Source organism: Phascolarctos cinereus, unplaced genomic scaffold (genome assembly GCF_003287225.1).
Source record: "Phascolarctos cinereus isolate Bilbo 61053 unplaced genomic scaffold, phaCin_HiC Scaffold_2;HRSCAF=192, whole genome shotgun sequence".
NCBI classification, from domain to species: Eukaryota; Metazoa; Chordata; class Mammalia; order Diprotodontia; family Phascolarctidae; genus Phascolarctos; species Phascolarctos cinereus.
Genome location: NW_027555625.1, coordinates 136,496,095 through 136,510,969, shown reverse-complemented (window position 1 = coordinate 136,510,969; position 14,875 = coordinate 136,496,095). Strand labels below are relative to the sequence as shown.

At 39.7% G+C, this 14,875-nt stretch overlaps 1 protein-coding gene across 12 annotated transcripts in view; it reads right to left on the bottom strand.

Annotated features, from left to right (window-relative positions):
- Positions 1-14,875, bottom strand: part of CSGALNACT1 (chondroitin sulfate N-acetylgalactosaminyltransferase 1) — a 402,593-nt gene that overhangs the window by 126,838 nt on the left and 260,880 nt on the right. For 10 of the 12 annotated variants that reach the window (XM_020969596.2, XM_078149613.1, XM_020969598.2 and 7 more), the window contains one exon: positions 3,616-3,732. The exons of the other annotated variants lie outside the window; for them this stretch is intronic. The gene's annotated coding sequence lies outside the window, so the exon portion shown is untranslated. The remainder of the gene's footprint in view (positions 1-3,615; positions 3,733-14,875) is intronic. 12 annotated transcript variants of the gene reach the window in all.

The window sequence follows — 14,875 nt, the reverse complement described above, 5'->3', positions numbered from 1 at the left end:
AGTTCCAGGAATGAGGAACAAGCCAGGGAAAAATGTGTGGGAGATGGAATGTCCCATGCAAGGAATAACAGAAATGCCAGTCTCACTGGCTCAAAAAGTATGTGGAGTAAAGTAAGGTATAAGAAGACAAGAAGGAAGGAAGGGGTCAGGTTATGAACGGCTTTGAAAGCCAAAGACAGAGTTCTATATTTGATCCTCAAAGCAAAAGGAAGCCACAGGAGTTTCTTGAATGGGGAGTGGGAGGTAGAGAAGGAGGAGAGGAGGTGACATTGTCAGACCTGTACTTTAGGAAGATCACTTTGACAGCTGAGTGGAAGATAGACTGGAGAGGGGAGAGACTTGAGGCAGGCAGACCCACAAGCAGGCTACTGAAACAGTCCAGATGTGAGGTGAGGGCTTGCCCTGGGTTATGGCAGTGTTAGAGAAATGAAGGAGACAACACTAGAGATTGTGTGAAGGTAGAATCAACAGGGCTTGGCAAGAGATTGGATATGAAGAATAGTGGATGACAGCGAGGTTACAAACTCGGAGGACTAGAAGACTGATGGTGTAAAAATTGTTTTTACATGTAACTGGGGAAAAATAAAATACTAAATTTAAAAAAAATATTGATGGCATCCTCAACAGTAATAGGAAAGGTAGGAAGAGCGGAGGGTTTGGGGGTAAATATAATGAATTTACTTTTGGACATATCGTGTTTAAATGTCTATGGAACTCAAGAGTTCTATGCCTTCATGGTCTCCCTCCTCCTGTCATACCCTGACCTCGTGCACAAAGCTACTGGGTGACATCCTTGGTTGTATCCCTTCCCTACCCCTTCTCAATCCTGCTTTGGGGGTGTCAGTCATGACCTGGTATAAGGTAGGTCAGTGGGCTGCCCTAGTCTGAAAATATCAGCCCCAGTGAGGGCTCAATTGTCTGCCCTCACATTGAGGTCCTTGCCTCCTGCTCCTGGGGTCCCTCCGGATAAACCAGCTGGCTCTACTTTCCCTTTGTGGCCTTCCATTAAACATACTAAATAAAAAGATCCGTTCCTTTTCAGCACGGAATGATGCACCAACCCTTCTGTGAAGCCCTTTTAGTCAGAATATGTACCCTAAAGGTCAATGGCCTCATTTACAGACTGAACTGAGCACTGGAACATGGGAGGAGGGAGATGGGGGAGAGTCAAGCTAGAAGTTCATCAAGCCAAAACCCAGGGCTTGGTGACAAAAAGACTTATGTCACATTTGGTGACCAGTATAATATGTTAGCTCAAGGCTCGTGGTGCCACAGAAGAGGGGGATGATGCAGAAGACAGGAAAGAGCCAAAGAGACTATCTGCTCTGAAGGAAATAGATCAGGCAGATTCAGTTAGGTCATTTTTGCCCCTAGTAAGCAGAAAAATAAGGTTGATGGGTAATGTGCCATTTTAACTACTTCACTGTTATCAAAGACAAGGTCAAAAACATGGAAAGGACTGAGGTTTCCTACAGAACAGGAGAAATAGCTAGCAATGAATGATATAGAACTTTAAGGCTTAAAAAGCAGTTTACACATGTTTTCTCATTGGGTCCTCATAGTAACTCTGTAAAGTAAGCCCAAGGTTGTACAGTTAGTATCTGAGGGAAGATCTGAACTCAGATCTTTCTGACTCCAGGTCCAGCACTCTACCCACTGTGCCACCCACCTCCATGGTACTTTATGTAGTCTAAATCAAAGGTTTGAATTTTAAGATAAAGCACAATTGAGTGATGCAATACATTCTTTGCAATGAAGAGTTCTCACATAGATACACACGTACATACATTGTATTTACTGTGATGTTTTATATTTGTGTGCATGCCCAATTCTCACACGAGGTCAAAAGCACACTACATGTATATCCCAGAAAGTTTAAAAATAGGTAAATTAAGGCACAGCACTGTGAGTTCATGTCTCAGATATTTTGAGCTCTGCTGCTATTTTTCCAAGACTTCCCCCTGCCTTCTGTTCTGGTTACAAAATCTTTCCATTGTGTTTTCCAAACCAACAACTTGTTTCCTGGACTCAGGTATTCACGTAGCCCCTAGGAATCCTTTATTGTTAACAATCCCTGTCAACAGTGGTTATTTAATGGTACTCCCTAGCAACAATTCAACAATCCACATTTTAGGGTGTTTTAAAGGTGGTCCAGGGTAGTTAGTGCAAGGGTTATTATTGCCTTATTACAAATGGGCAAACTCAGACAAAGTTTAGACAGTTAATGCCTCACCCAGCTATGAAGTGTCAAGCTGGGAGCTCCCTCCTGACTCGAGTTCAATATTCTTTTTACTCTATCACACTGTTTTTTGTTTTGGTTTGGTTTGGTTTTAGAAGCAATCAGGTTAAGTTATTTGCCTGGGGTCACATAGCTAGTAAGTATCTGGATCAAATTTGAACTCAGGTCCTCCTGACTCCAGGGCAGGTATTATCCACTGTTTTTATTTAATGACCAAGCGCCCACTGAGTTAATGCCTCTGGATTAGGCATGTCGAGGCCCCAGTTATGGCAACTTAAAAGTAAATTTGGCTAATTCCTGTTTTGTTAGTCTGAATAATTCTGTTTCTTTTTATAAAACACTGGTGAATGTTTTTCATCAAAACATATTTGCCCATGGAAGAGGAAAACATCCAGGTTTCATAATTTTTCCATACCTGAAGAAAGCTTGAATTGCCAAGCTAACACTCCCTACAGGAAACTCTAGTATCCAGAAGTGAAAGCAAATCCTGGGAGGGACAGAACAGTCAATTACTTTAGGGTATGACCTAAAACCCCAAACCTTCCCAAAGTGTATTTTAATTAGGAACTCTTAAAACTGGAAAAGCCTTCAAGGCCCAAACAAATAACTTGGTAAAATGACAGATTGTGGAAACAGGGGACTTGGACAACACAATAGCCTGTGTCTACAGATAGCTAGCTGGACCCGGAGGTAGGAAAACCTGAGTTCAAATTCAGCCTCAGACACTTATTAACTGTGTGATCCCAAGCAAGTTACTTAGCCTCAGTTTCCTCATCTATAAAATGGGGTTAATAACAGCATTTCCCTCCCAGGATGGTTGTGAGCATCAAATGAGATATTTGTTAAGTGCCTTGTAAACCTTGTATAAACACTAGCTATTTTCTGACTATTATTATTCCAGAAGCAGTCATCCCCAGCCCTGATCATCTCCAACACTCACAGTATTCAGAAAAAGAAAAAAGTTTTTTCATCTATTGTCTCCTTTTATCTTTTTTAATCCTTTAGCCCCCCCTTATTATTCCATTTTACCAATAAGGAAATTGAGGCACTAAGAAAGAAGAAGGAAGAGGCCACAAGAGTCTGGTTCAAGTCCTGCTGGGTCTTACACAGGCTGGACAACCCTGGACAGATCTCTTACCCTCTCAGTACCTTCAGGCCAATCTCCAAGACAATAAATAACAGAACAAATGCCATTTATCACCACCCCTACCTGACATTCCTCCTAGTTTCCTCACACACTGTCATTTCTTGAAGCAAAAGAATTCAGACCAATGGCCTCTTGTTATGAAAAGAAAAAATAACTTTTAGGAAACACCCAAGTAGATCTGCCAGAGCTAGCACAAATCCCCAAAACTGCCCTTTTATTTTCTACTCACCAGGTAGATCCCTCCATCGGGGCTCCTAAGCGCCAGCAGAGGTTTGGATTTCTAAATCACCAGCTTTCTGTTTCTCCGATGTCTCAGTCAAGGAAGTGGCCTGACCAGCAAGCTTTCCTGTACACGAGCATGAATAACACACACTGAGAAGGGGGCCTGTGCACCGGCCAGTTCACTTCTGACCTGTACTTCCTCAAAAACTATTCAAAGGATGGGAGTAAATGCTGTACAGGGAAATTCAAATGTCTCCTGAGATGCTTTAAAACTGCAGTTTTCCTGCAGCTAGAAATGAGATGAATCAGGGCTTCAGATATATTCCCCAAAAAATTAAGTGGAAGGAAAAAAAAAGCTGCTTCCTGAAATAATGCTTCAAGATGTCTATGGTGAGCTGAGCTCTATGAATGGCTTCTTTCCACTGTTCTTCATTATCTTGACATGCGAACACCCTTTGGCTCAAAGCTACCAGGGACTGGCATGATAGGCCTCCCCCTAAATGGCAAAGAGGAGAATGATTGGGTAGGAATCCAATCATCCTTTTCATCATTGCATATGAATCCAAAACCAATGCTGGAAACGGCCACACCGGAGGCTAGGAATTTCACGGCAGCAAGGCAAATAGCCAGTGTGCACCACACTCCTCCAACAAGCTGTATCAACTCAGGTCCCCAGTGAACCCAGGCGCCCAGTCCCATTTACACATTGTGATGCATGCTGGTTTGAAAATAGAATGCTTATTGCTGCTAAAATAGCAGAAAGTCGTTTCCAAAAGAAAACCTACTTCCCAACAGTAACATGGACATGGAAAATATCTTTTCTAAAATTCACAATAACTAAAATTCAATTTATTGACAATTCTCTTTCATTAGCATTCAGCCTCCTCCCTCAAATGCCCCAGAGCAAGGGAAAGATACATGAGCTTTGTCAAGCTTCTTATTTCTTTTTTAAAATATTAGTTCTTTCCTAGAAGAAGGAGATTGGGGTGTGTATATGTATATAAAATATGTGTGCATCTATATCGTATGTATATAGATATGTAACTACACACACATGATCTAACAGATCTGACTTTTCACAAATGGAATTATCCTATCGATAGACGAAGAGTAGAGGAGGATTCTTAGCTTTTAATGAACACTTGTTTGTCTCTATTACAAGTCTATAGTAAGTACAAAGAAGAGGCACCTAGGTGGTGCAGTGTATAGAGCTCTGGACTTGGATTTAGGAAGATTCATCTTCATGAGTTCAAATCTGTCCTCAGACACTTACTAGCTGTGTGACCCAAGTCACTTCACCCTGTTTGCCTGAGTTTCCTTATCTGTAATATGAGCTAGAGAAGGAAATGGCAAATCATTCCAGTATCTTTGCCAAGATAACCCCAAATGGGGTCACAGAATGGGACACAACTGAAAATGACCAAACAACAACAAAGTACAAAGAACAACCTTGGTCCTGATAAAAAAAGACATGAGAAAATATCTCCCCTTACGTCTTCTCAGAGATTAGGGAGGGGAGGGGTATAATGACAGGGAGAAGAATCCAGGAGTGTGGAACACTGCATATAATGTCAGATTTTTTTGATGTATTGATTGATTTTGTTCTACTTGTTTTCTCCTCTCTTCTACCTCTTCTTTAGAGTAACTAGGTAATGCAGTGGATAGAGCTCTGGGCTTGGAATCAGGAAGACATCCTCATACATTCAAACCTGACCTCAGACACTTACTAGCTGTGTGACCCTGAGCAAATCACTCAACCTTGTTTGCCTCAGTTTCTTCATCTGTAAAATGAGCTGGAGAAGGAAATGGCAAATCACTCTAGTATCTAAGCCAAGAAAACCCCAAATGGGGTCATAAAGAGTTGGTCATGACTGAAATGACTGAACGATAAAAACCTCGTTTTTCTTTTTTCAGTTTGAAAATTCTGTCACAAAGGATGGGCTCTCTGGAGGGGTAGAGACAGAAATACAAGGGGACATCTAGGTTACTTAAAAACAAAAGATATCAATAAAAACCTTTATTTTTTTCAAGAAAAGTCTATACTAAGAAAAGTTTTCTGAAACAATTCTTTTTACAAACAAAAGCCTAATGGTTTTGTTTCCTGGAACTTCAAAGTATCTTTATTTCTAACCCTTCTGGCTCAGAGATACTGGCTGGGTTTAATAAGAAAGGAAAGAAAATGCAAGTCGTCATCAAGCACCCTACCACTTGGGCTTAAGACTCAGGTTAAGGATATGGTAAGAAAGACAATGTCCTCACTGCAGACAACTGAGAAACAGCATGCTTACTAGAGGGGCAGGCTCACCAGACGTGTAAATCCAAATACTGCTGCAGAGGATGGGCCTCTCTTGCTGAGACACCAACTGACCACAAGTCCACACCTGAGATTTTCACATAATCCTATTGCTTCCATTGGGACATCCCTCTACCAGTAGCAACCCAGAAGAGCAACAGAGGGGATACAGTAGAAGAAGCCTTGTGTACAGATCCCCCTTTTTCTAGACAATTCATCAGGCTAATAACCACCAGCAAACAACTGGTAAGGTAATGACAGATTAATTTTGGGGAATTCTCACAAATCACTCTCTTTGGCTTATGCCCCAAACTCAAGTTTCCTTTGGGAAATCAGAATTTGGCTCATTTTTCCCCATTCAAAGTTTCCCCTGGAACTTCAGAATTAAGGTCATCTTGAGGTCTCCTCAATGAAGGGGTAAAGGAATCTCAGTTCCCAAGCAAGTACTAAGGTTAACCAGACACTAAATATAAGACCAATTTTATTGCATCTAACAGAAGACATAAATCCATGACGTTTATGTGAGTAAAAAAGTTAAGAACTCTAACTTTCTGTACAGAAATGTGAAAGTACTTTGAAAAGTTGTTGTTCAGCCATGTCTGACTCCATAAGCCCATTTGGGGTTTTCTTGCCAAAGATACTCAAGTGGTTTGCCATTTCCTTCTTCAGCTCATTTTACATATGAGGAAGCTGAGGCTAACAGGGTTAAGTGAATTGCCCAGAGTCACATAGCCAAGAAGTGTCTGAGGCCAGATTTGAACTCAGGAAGTTGAGCCTGTCTGACCCCAGAGCTGATATTCTATCCACTGTGCCACCTAGCTGCCTGTGAAGCAGATAAAATCTAATAGAGACCTGGGCTTTCAATCTGTAACCTACACAAGTCACTTTACTACTCAAGGCATCAGTTTCCTCATCTTTCAAATGAAGGGACTGGAACAGTTGAATTCTCAAGTTCCATTCAAACTTGAAAATGATATTAAAAAATAATTGATAGTGGTAGGGCATGGAAATTAAAGCTGGCTGCCAAGAACCACCAGCCAACTGAATGTCAATCAGAAATCAAGGTAAAGCAGTTCTGAAAACATGATATAAATGAGCGGGGGAGGGGAATGGTGTAATTTTGAAAAACTTTGAACATGACTCAACTTTTCTGGAACATATGCGTTCTATAAAGCAAAATCAGACTGTGGATAGACTACCTGGCTTGTCATTTCCCATTACTGAAAATACTAAAAATTCTAGACTTACCCAGCAGAGAAATCGTGAAGCTCTCAACTTAGCCTAATATTTATTCACCAAAGGTCCACCTAATATCTTCCATGTGGATGAGTTCCTTTAGAGGAGCTTCTTCACTGACATACTTCATTCATTTGAAACCAAAAGGGTGCGTTGACATTTGTGCTTAGACCCAGCAGCTGTCTGATCCTCTTACTGAAACAGTCTCCTAGGGTTCTGAAATTAAGACCTCACTTAAAGCTGGATAAGCTGGGGTAAGATCATTGCTGTACAACTCAACCAACTGTCAAGGAGCCAGTTTAAGGGGGGGAAAAAGACTAGACTTGTGTGGTGATGGTTGGAAATGATGGGGAAGGAGAAATTTCAGAAAATTAAGAGATGATCTTAAAAAAATGTTCCCAATCTGCAAATGTCTCACCTGTGAATCACAGGATCACAGATTTAAAGTTGAAAGAGACCTCTGAGGTCATCTAATCCAACTTCATTTTACAGATCAGGAAACTGAAGCTTAGAGAGGAACTGAAACGCAGGTCTTCTTCCTCTTCCTCTTGCAACACAATTGCCTCTCCTAGGTAGGCAACTGTTAACTTTCCTTGAGGTTATTCTATTTTTTGTGTCAAATGATATTGCTGCAGACTGACTAGTCTGTCAGTCAATAGACATTTAAGCAACAACTATGTGTCACACACTGTACTAAGCACTGGGGATACAAAAAAAGTCAAAACATAGTTCCTGACTTAGGGAGCTAACAATCTAATGGAATTGTGACTAGCTAATATTAGCTAGAACAGATAATAATAGCTAACATTTATATAGTGCATTTATGTTTGCAAAGCACTTTACAAATATCTCGTTTGATCCTCACAATATCTCTGGAAGGTAGATGCTATTATTATCCCCATTTTATAGATAAGGAAACTGAGGCAAACAGTGGTCAAGTTACTTGATCAAGGATCACACAGCTAGCAAGTATCTAAGACGGAATTCAAAACCAGGTCTTCCTGACTCCAAGCCAAACACAATCCACTACACCCACTAGCTGTATTGTGCTTATTAAACTGAATTCAAGCAATTCAACATATTGGGAATATCTAACCTAAATAAGAGAAGACTCAGGAGAGCTATATTCATTGTCTTTAAATAGTAGAAGAATTAGACCTTTTCTGTTTGGTCCCAGGTCAGAACTAAGACTGTTGGCCAGAGGTTACAAGGAAGCAAATTTTGGTTCAATAAGACAACTCCTTAGTTCAAGCCACCCAACAATAGAATTGGTTATATTATGAGACATTAAGTTCCCTGGCACTGGAAATATTCAAGCAGAGAGTCATGTTGCATCAGGGAGTTCTTTGGGAGGTGTCAGTTTTGACTGGATGATTTCTAAGGTCTTGCTCAAGTCTAATAGTCACTGATTTTGTGATTCCTCTAGTTCATTATGATCTATTTATCTTCTGCACTCTCATAGCCCTTATTGTTCATAACACTTGCCCTGACACTGATATGTCATTGCCTCACTTTGTTTACTAACTCTTGTATGTAAATATCTTGTCACTCCAACTAGACTCACAAATCTCTTTACCTCCCACTGCTACTGGCATAGTGTGCTAAATATACAGTTTATATGTACCAAGATTTTGGGGACACCCTTTATAACAAATGTTTCATAATATGAATGAGGTAGCATAGTACTTTGCAAAATGTGCTGGACTATGGATCAAATACTCAACACAAGCATTTTTTTTTCAGCACATGCCATGTGCAAAGGATATAACTAAGAAAATGAAAAACAGTCTTTTCCAGTAAGGAGGCTTACATTCTACTGTTGGGAATGAGGAGAGAGATATAACATGGACATGGCTAAATCAATACGAGATCAATCGATCCAAGACTTAGGTTGCAGTCCTAGCTCTGACCTTTCCTATTTGTGTGACTGTGGGCAAATCATTTCATCTTGTTCAGTCTATTTCCTCACCTGTAAAATGAGTAAAAAACAACAACAATGATAATAATAATCCTGACTTGGACCACCAACAGGGGGCTGTAAGGAAAGTTATCATTATCAACAATGTAATTTATTATCTATTTAATGATATATTGTATCAAGGCTCATGCCTTAAGAATGTAAAACACTTTTATATGGCTAATCTTATTTGTTTTTTCCCAACATGCTACCTCCATGACATATACAAGGTGAGTAATATTCCCTTTGTGCCCTTGTGGTAAACTGAGGTAGTGACAATAAATCTAAAGTCATACAGAGAATGGCAAAACAACACAATTTCAGGTGGTGAGCAGCCTTAGAAGTTATCTACACTAGGCTCATTTTATAAATGAGAAAACTGAGGTCCAATAAAGTAGTGACACTTGTTCAAGTTATTAAGTAGCAGAGCCAAGACTCAAAAACTCCAAATCTAGGGCTCTTTCCACCACAAAAGGGGTTCTTAATCCTGGGTCCAAAAATTGTTTTGGGTTTTTTGCATAATATTTAATTCTTTTCCCAATTACATGTAAAAACAATTTTTAACATTCATTTTTTAAACTTTGACATAAAATTGTTTTAAAAAATATTTTGTTAACTGTATTTCAATATAATTGGTTTCCTTTATAATCCTGTTATTATACGTATTTTAAAATATTCTTCTGAGAAGGAAGCTGTAGGCTTTGACAGACTGCCAAAGGAGGTCTATAACTCACCAAAAAAAGTTAATAACTCCTATTTTAGGTGTTGTCACCTCATTTTACAAAGTATAAAACTGGGACGTGGAAGAAGTAAAGTGCCGCCTAGGATCATGTAGATAGGAAGTGGTAGAATCTAGATTCAGAATAAAATCTCTTGATACCAAATCTTGTATTCTTTCTACTATATTGGCTTCTTCTTTCCTTTGGATCTTAGAAATCTAGTTCAAGGGTTCTTAACTTGGGTTCCATAAACTTGTCTTTTTTAAAAAATATTTTACAACGATTTAAAAATAATTGGTGTACTTTGTAATCTTTTATTTCATTTTATGCATTTAAAATATGATTGTGAGTAAATCTGAGTATACTTCTACTAGGGGAAAAAAATGGGCCTTTAATGTAATAAGGACTTCCAAGCGAAGACCAGAGCTGCAAAGAAACTTTGAAGTTCTAATACAGGAGTCAAGAGAAACATAAAAAGGTAAAGATTAATGAATAATCATGAGATGTTTAACAAGAATAAACAGCTTACATTCAAATATAGGGATATGATACATGTGTACCCTCTGAACTCTATCATCATCAGAGGTCAGAGAGGGAGTCTAAGTAGAGAGCCTGGAAATGGTTCTGTTGTCTTATTGATCTTAATGGAAGAGTGGAAAAGGAGGGGAAGAGGAAAACTTTAGGGAGAGGGGGAAAGAAGAAGGTTAGGAAAAATTATCTCACAGAGTATGCAAGTAGGAATCTAACATACAAGGAAGATGGTGGGAGGAGAAGCTAACATTTAAACCTCACTCTCATCTGAAATGGTCAAAAGAGAAAAGAATAAACACCCACACCCATACACAGGTACAGAAATGCATCCCACTCAAGGCAAACATGAGGGAAAGGGGAAAAGAAGGGGGAATTAGAGGGAGGGTAGATTAAGAGAGAGACTAGACCAAAACAAAGCAATTCTAACTAAGGATGTACAAAAATATTTATGGCTATTTTTGTGGTGGCAAAGAACTGGAAACTGGCAGGGTGCCCATCAATTGTCTGAATAAGTTGTATATGGCTTAATAAGTTATGGTATGTGAATGTAGTAGAATGCTATTGAGCTATAAGAGATGATGAAGGGGATGGTATCAGAAACCTGGAAAAATCTGGGTGAAATGATTGAGTGAAGGAGCTGAACCAGGAGAACAATTTATACAATGATGATATTACAAAGACAAACAGCTTTGAAAGACTTGGGAAATCTGATCAACATAATGACCAACCATGATTCCAGAAGCCTCATGATGAAACATGTTACCTCCCTCCTGATAGAAGGCAAAGGGCTCAGAGAACAGAAAGAAAAATATTCTCTCTCCTTTTTTGACATGCCCAATGTGGAAATTCGTTTTGCTTGACAAACATACTTCTAAGAAGGGTTTTGTTTTCTTTTCTTTCTCAACTGAGGTGTAAATGTGGGAGGGAGCGAAGATAGATTTTTTTTCTGATTGAAAAAAAATGTTAATCAAAAATATAATTAAAATATTATTCTAAATATCTAGCTAGCATTTCTATATAACACTTGGTAGTTTGTAAAGCATTTTACATGTTATTTCATTTATTCCTCTCAACAATGCTTTGAGGTAGGTGCTATTATTATCCACATTATACACCTGAGAAACAGGCAGATGGAGGTTAAATGACTTGCCCAAAATCATGTAAGTGTCTGAAACAGGATTTGATCCCAGGTCTTCCTGATTCTCAAGTCCAGCATTCTATTGATTGTACCACTTAGCTGCCTCAGAGAAGGGATCTAAAGCCTTTGCCAGTCTGCCAAAGTGAAGAAAACTTTCACTGCACCATAATCTTTCTATCATTTGGGGGGAAAGGCGAAATTGTCTGGTTCCTAGACCAGTATCCTTTTCATTTCCACAGCATCTACAGTCTATATTTTTTTCTACATCCAACCTCAAGCTCCCTTCTGCCCTCCTAAAATAAAATAAAATGCACTATAGACAAAATAAGTTTTATCCAATCTCTACTCAAACTTCTCTTGTTTTTTAAAGTTAAAAGCAGTATGAGGCTTTTTTTTTTGACTCAACCATGTAAATCGTCCTGCTTTTCCTGGCCTGAGGTTCCTTTTGTGAGCTCGGAATTTTCTGCAAATGTTCTCATTAATAAATAATATTCAGCTGAAATACTCTGACATGTTACTCTCCACAGAGACTTGTGCAATTTCCCTATTGACAAATGCAGCACAGAATAGAAAATGGGCTTATGCAGACCCAGAGCATTTTTACTTAGAAAAAGTACTTTCAAATACCCTTAATTCTCTACAGTTTCTTCTCAGTAGTTTACAAGTCATGGTAAAGTGCACTGCCTTTCTTCCCTTCCCCACAAAGAAAATGGTCCTGTTGCTTTAGTCACTTTATGAATGTTGGCCTCGGGTATAATATTTTTCTCTTAGAATCATCTTGATGAGTTGTAAGCACAGACACCTTCTGGTTTCCTGAGCCCAACAATGGGGGAAGCCACACTGGGCACCAGCTGCCATTGTTCACGTCGTAGGGATAGTTCTGAATGCCAGTTTCATGCTCACTCATTGCAATGGTGTCCTTCTCTTGAAACAACAAAATCTTATGATACTAATAATACGTCAACATGAATGAAAGATAGCATGATGTGGGGGAAGGAGCACTAGACTTAAGAGTCAAAAGACATGAATTTGACAGTTCCCATGTTGTAGGATTCATGGGAGCAATCGAGGAAGCAAGCATTTATTAAGTATCTACAACATGCCAGGTAATTATCAGATTCTAAGAACACACACACACACACACACACACACACACACACAACATTACTGCATTCCCTTCTCTCAAGGAGCTTACTTGTTTTTTTCTTTCCTGAGACTAGGTCTCCCTATCTTGCCCAGACTGCAGCACAATGACCATTAGTGGTCCTGATCCCAGTGCTGTTTGACACAGAAGTTTTGATCAGCTCCATTTCCAGCCTAGGCTGATTCAACCCTCCTTAGATAGCATCGTACTCTCCCACCCAAACTTGGTCACGGGGTTCACCACATGGATGACCCAAAGTTAATGCAGACACTCAATCAGCTTTAGCTTATCACAGTTCAGAATTTCTGAGCTCAAGAATCCACCAGCCTGAGCCTCCCCTTGGAGCAGGGATCACAGGGAAGCACCCATACACCTAGCAAGGGTCTTAGATTCTATGGAGGAGATAACATGTACATATATAAATGTATGTAGAATAAATAAAAAATCCAATAACAAAAGTCACGTAGAAAGGACACTAGCAGCTGGGGGTATCTGAAGATTTATTTCTTGTAGAAGAACTGAGTAATGAATTAGAATATTTTCTGAGAAGGAAGAAGGGAAAACTTCTCAAGTATGGAGAACAGCCAGCACAAAGCCATGGAGATGGTAGATGGAGAGGGAAATGGAATTAGATTCACACATATATACGACTGGAAGGGACCTCAAAAAAGGGACCTTATGCATTACCACCCTGCCAAAAAAAAAAAAGAATTACAGATTTAGAGCTGGAAGGGACCTTAGTGGGCCAACTCCTCCACTTCAAAGATGAAAACCTTGAGTACTAAACAGGGGAAACTGACCTCCCTAGGATCTGATAGGCAGTAAACTTCAGAGGTAAGATTTGAACCTAGCTCCTCTGATTCTAAATGCAGTGATCTTTTTGCTATGGTATACTGCTGTTCTGGCACACGCTGCCTGTATGATCATGGGAAATTCACTTAAAATCTCTATACCTCACCTCTAAAATGGCATAATAAAACTTTCACTACCTACTAAGATAGTTTGTAGTGAGAACAGTGCTTTACAAACTCAGAAGTGTTTTAGTGAATTAATCAGTCAGCATTTATGAAGCACCTACTATGGGTTGCATTCTTTGCAAGGCACTGAAGATATAAAGACAAAAACAGACATACATAATCTCTGTCCTCAAGGAACTCACCATCTATCTGGGAGACACTAAGGTACACATATGAATATTTACAAAAGAGCTGCAAGGGGACTGGGAGGGGGGAAGCACCAGGGCTGAGGTGGGGAAGGGAAGATCAGAAAAGGCCTCATGGAGAAGGGAGTGCTTGAGATGAGCTATGAAAGAAACTAGGAATTTTGAGAGATGCAGGTGAGGATAAAGTCTATTCCAGGTACAAGAAACATCCAGCACTAAGGCATGGAGACAGAATGGTACGTGTAAAGAGCAGCAAGAAAGTCTATTTGACCGGACCACAGTATGCACAAGGGAGAGTTATATGAAAGAAGGCTGGAAAGGGAGGTAAGGATCTGGGGGCCAAAGGGTCTTATCCTTCCTTCCACATAAGATCCTTTAAAGACCACTATCATATACCCCTAAGTCTTCTCTCCTTCTCTCCTATCCCCCATGCCCTATTCTTTTCTGTCTCTGTGTCTGTTCACATAGGCTATGAAAGATTTTAGAGGCAGCTAGACGGCAGGGTGGATAGAGCACTGCCCTGGAGTCAGGAGGACCTGAGTTCAAATCCGGCCTCAGACACATAACACTAGCTGTGTGACACTGGGCAAGTCACTTAACCCCACTGCCTAGCCAAAAAAGAAAGAAAGAAAGAAAGAAAGAAAGAAAGAAAAAAGAGAAAAAGAAGAAAGAAAGAAAGAAAGAAAGAAAGAAAGAAAGAAAGAAAGAAAGAAAGAAAGAAAGAAAGAAAGAAAGAAAGAAAGAAAGACTTAAGATTTTAAATACCAAACAGGGGAATTTGCATTTGATCCTAGAGGTAATAAGGAGCCAGCGGAGTAATCAAGTGACATGGTCAGATTTGTCCTTCAGGATAATCAGTTTGGCAGTTTTGGGAAGAATGGATAAAAAGGGGAGAAACTTGAATCAGGAAGACCAATTAAGAGCTTATTGCAATAGTTTAGACAAAGTGGGTAGCAAATGTGAGTAGAGAAAAGAGGACTGATGGGGAAGATGATGGAGAGGGAGAAAAAATTTTTATCTGAGTGTACATGGCATAGGAAATGTAAGAAATGATTGGGGGTGGGCAAGAAAATGACACATCTGACTC